The following is a 4,560-nucleotide window of genomic DNA, read 5'->3' on the forward strand; positions in this document are numbered from 1 at the left end:
GTGAGCTTCTAGAAGACCCTACTATGTACAGACGCATAGTAGGAAGTTTGATTTACATGACTATTACCAGGCGAGATTTGAGCTATGCTGTTGGGTTGGTAAGTCAGCTTATGCATGCTTCAAGGAAACCGCATTTGGACGTGGCTAGACGCATACTCAGGTATGTGAAGTCCACATTGCAGTATGGACTATTTTATGAGGCTGGGGTTCAGATACAGTTGCATGGATACACTGATGCTGATTGGGCTGGTAGCATTTCTGATAGACGATCTACCAGTGGATATGTGTTCTCTTTTGGGAGTGCTACAATCACTTGGAGCAGCAAGAAACAGCCTACAATTGCCTTGTCGAGCACAGAGGCTGAGTACAGGGGTGCAGCAATGGCTGCATGTGAGGTAGCTTGGTTGCATAAGCTACTCTATGATATGCATCAGTCTACAGATGGGCCGGTTGTCATTTATTGTGACAACATGAGCAGTATACACTTGGCAAAGAACCCAGTCTTTCATGCTAGAACAAAGCACATTGAGGTGCATTATCACTATGTACGGGAGAAGGTTTTACTAGGTCTTATTGATCTAGTTTATGTCAGCACAGAGGATCAGGTAGCTGACATATTCACGAAAGCATTGGGTGCAGAGAAGCTGCGCAAGTTCAGAGACCTGCTTGGTGTGCAGGATTTGGGATTGAGCTCGAGGGAGAGTGTTGAGATATCGAGCTCCACTCGCGATATGCCACGGTGACTGTTGTGCATTTATGTCACCGACTTGTTAGCTGGAGATGCGGCTGGAGATGCGGTTGATACACCGCCCACGAATAATAGCTGGATGACAACTATCCTTATCTACACTAGTTCGTGGCTCAGTTAGTATGCCACCTTAGTTAGTTGAGTTTGGTTTGAGACCCACATATAGGGTTCTTCTATTTCTTTGTACTTGAGTTCTTTTGGCTTTCACAACTAAGAAGAGAAAAACTGTTTTCAGCCTCCACCTTTGTGTGTATTCCCCCTGTGTATTCCCCCATTGTGATTGTGAGAAAGCTTCAAGTGAGACTCCTTCCCTCTCTCGCACTATCTTCACATAACTAACATCCCTCTCTCTCTTACACTCTTTGTCATTGTGTGTGTCTTTACCTTCTCCTCTATGTATAAAACCAAAATTCATGTCATAAAAAATTTTCATTAATTGAATCCAAATTGCATGGTGGAAAACACATCTTTTTAATTTTGAGATTTGCCATCTATGCTTCACCTTTACTATTGTGCAACCAACCCATGAGGCGTCTTTAGTGGATATTCTATCTATTGAAATTAATGACATTTTAGCATCTTGAGACATGGAGAGCAAAAAAAGCTAGCATAAATCCTTAGTCCCTTATGGGATTGTAAGGGCAAGGAAAGGGGACAAGATATACACTATGTACATGTCATATATTATTGAAACGAGCTATACATACGAGAGAGGAGATAGCCACAAGAACCTTACACCTTTCATAGAACCACATACTTCCCATTTATATATAGATAAGACCGATTAAGCATTAACGCAGATATATACTAGTTGAGTGCTAGACTAGGCCTTCATGTGGATCGATTGCATTGTGATAGATTTTCTTCAAATTGCTTTGATTGCAAAGTGAGAGATTTGAAGATTCTCAACCCCTAAATTCTTAAGGTTGCTGTCCATTCTTCTCTTTCGAAAATTTCCCCAGTTGATTGGTTTGTACTTCGGAGGGTTCTGCTCATCGGTCAATTCTGAAATCGGAGAAACGTCCACAAACTGGTTGGGACTAAGGAACACAGGGAATGAGTATCTCTCTTTGTTGTTGTTGACGACAACTCTGTGTTCTATGCTTTGATACTTATCATTGCTCCATACCTGCAATAACACTTAATCAGTCAGTCAGAATCCCGCATTCTAGAACGATTCAACTGCATGCGAGGGTTGTTTATGAATGTTGTTAGCAACAAGGAAGACGGATCCTTCTATATAATATGCGTAAGGATTCAGGAATCCAGTTTCAACCTGTATCACATCACCCACGTTGATGACAAGCGCCGCGGAATCAGGCTTTACACCGATCCATTCACCATCCTTCCTCCTCACCTCTAACCCTCCAACTTCGTCTTGTAAAAGAACGGTCAGAGCTGCGCTATCCTTATGCCTGCTCACACCCAAGGCCAGACCAGGAGCAGGACAAATTGGGTAACGGTTCAAACGTAAAAAGCTGGCCCCCGAGCTGAAGTACTCATGGAAACGGTATCGGGGAAGTCCAAGGCTTTGAGATATCAATTCGAGAAGGGAAAACGCAAGTTTTTCAGCTGCAGCAGCATATTGCTCACAAGCGTCCCTGGAACGAAATTAAAACCATTTTTCGTAAATCCAAAGATCCAATCTGATTCTATATGAGATTCCACAAAGTGATTGCATCACAGCGGCAGTACGGGAAAAAGAGAGAGAGAGAGAGAGTTACCGTAAACTAGGCAGACCTATAGGCCATTGATTTTTGACAGTTTGGGTGACTGTTTTATCCCCTTCAGAATCCATTGGAAGTTCTAACTGTCCTCGAGTTGCGAAATCAAAAACCTCTTTCCAATCCCTCACGTTCTTGGTAAGCTCACTGTCGTTGTAGCCCAAAGGATTATCCTCGGTCCGCTTCACCTTTCGTTTCTCCGCCAGGGAAAGTGCAAAAAAGGCTCCGGCTTCCTCCTTCAACCTGGTGACGATGGTGGGCGGTATCCCATGATTGATAACTTGAAAGAAGCCCCATGTCTCGCAAGCCTTCCCAACCTCATTGACTAAAGCATGAACGACCTTCTGAGGAGGGGAGCGAGGTCAATGAGAGGGATACAATCATGGGTGTGTTTGTAAGAATCGTGGGCGTGGGAAGGGCGGAGTTCAGTTGGTAGGATGCAGGCGGGATCCATTGTGAACGTATCGAAAGGCTCAACTATTTCAAGTTCCATGACTACAACTAAAGGACTACGCTCCACGATTCAGTATTTGAGGTGCATTCCTACTCCTTGGAGAATCACCCAAGAGTGTCCAGGTGCATCCCCTATAGCAAGAGTGTTGTTTCGCTCATACTTTGCTACCTTCATGCTTACGTTGCACTTGAATTCAAAAGGAGGGGCATTAAACTTTTGGGAAAATTTTAAGAGGATTACTCGTTTTTTTATTTCAACTTTCAAAAAAATCAGTTTGTTCATAATTACAGAGGGGTGGTCTTATTGGGGGAAAATTTCAGCTCAGGGGTTTTGTAAATATCCCTTGAATGCATGTGATACATAGGATTTCTTAGTAGTGCACCAACTGAGGGTTGATAGGAGGCTCGAGGTTTGGCTGACTCAATTGTCGCAAGGGACGCGGCTTGGTAAGTGCGCATGGAAGCCAACATAGAAGCGATGGCTGATTTGAATGGTGCCGACAATAGAAATAGTGAATCTCCATGGACTAAGGAGGATTTTAGGGAACTAGCAGCAGTAACCAATAATGGAGTATGAGTGCAATCGTCAATGCAATTATCCTTTTTTGCACTTCATCAACTTCATCTACACTACCTTGGTGCTTATCTCGTTCCTGTTCCTCCATTTTCTTTGCTGCCTCATAATTCCTTATAATGATGTCCAACTGTATTGCATCATTGGATCTTTTCATTGTTTTCCTGGATTGGTTTATCTGTTTGGTTGCTCAATACAATCTGCAAACCTACAATTAAGTGTAAGCTAAAACCATGTAGTGCTTTGAATCACAAACAATATCAACCGCGAATCCATGCATGATTTTGCATTAGTAGACAATGTCATGCTATCCATAGCACCAAATCTAAAAAAGAAAAGAAAAAGTGGTGGCGTCAAGATATGCTGTCCATGTAACTTGATGCATGCTTTTGGTTAAAATTTTAAATAGTGCTGCTAAATATCATACCGAGTAGTGCATTAGCAGAGTCTATAGTGCTAAGTACCATTAGAAGTGTATTTAAAAGAACCTATACCATGTAAAAAGTAGAGATATGCTCTCCAATAAATTGAGAACTACTTCATACAGATGACAGGAAGTGCAAGATATGATTGATGAATATGGTTCTCAATCAATAATTACTACAAGCATCATTTGACATTTGAATATTCTACTTGCCTCGAATGTTTTATATAATGTGAGGTTTCTCCTGCAAAGATCATTGCCCTTTCAGCATTCTAGTGCGTTCATAGTTGAAAATTGTACAATTTTAGATAATTGGTCCACTCTAGAAATGTTAAGAGCATAACAAGCCAGAACTTGTTTTAATGCAACTGCGAGGTCAGATTTTGGGCTGATCTAGTATTTCGGCAATCCATTTTGGTTTAAAGACCTTGGCTGGAATGCATTCATCAGTCCCATAGTCCAAAGCACCATGATACGATGACAAATAATACATCTAATAGAAAAGAGGGAGCTAATCATGAGGAGGAAACACTTGCTATGACACATCCATTGTAGTGGGTCCAAACACCAAATTGTTTGTGGATTCCACAAAGAAGAGAGAAATTAAGAGGGATCTATCAATTTGACATGTGAAAAC

The 4,560-nt window shown here is 41.8% G+C and overlaps 1 pseudogene across 1 annotated transcript; it reads right to left on the reverse strand.

Moving 5' to 3' along the window:
• Positions 1 to 1,394: 1,394 nt before the first annotated feature.
• On the reverse strand, positions 1,395 to 3,006 carry LOC147886733 (protein LATERAL BRANCHING OXIDOREDUCTASE 1-like; annotated as a pseudogene). Its single transcript, XR_015543303.1, has 3 exons — positions 2,473 to 3,006; positions 2,025 to 2,349; positions 1,395 to 1,877 (listed from the first exon to the last, which is right to left on the reverse strand). The product of XR_015543303.1 is annotated as a protein LATERAL BRANCHING OXIDOREDUCTASE 1-like (transcript).
• Positions 3,007 to 4,560: the final 1,554 nt, after the last annotated feature.

Source organism: Dipteris shenzhenensis, chromosome 24 (assembly GCF_047967505.1).
Source record: "Dipteris shenzhenensis isolate YYH24624 ecotype China chromosome 24, Dip_SZ_1.0, whole genome shotgun sequence".
Taxonomy (NCBI): Eukaryota; Viridiplantae; Streptophyta; class Polypodiopsida; order Gleicheniales; family Dipteridaceae; genus Dipteris; species Dipteris shenzhenensis.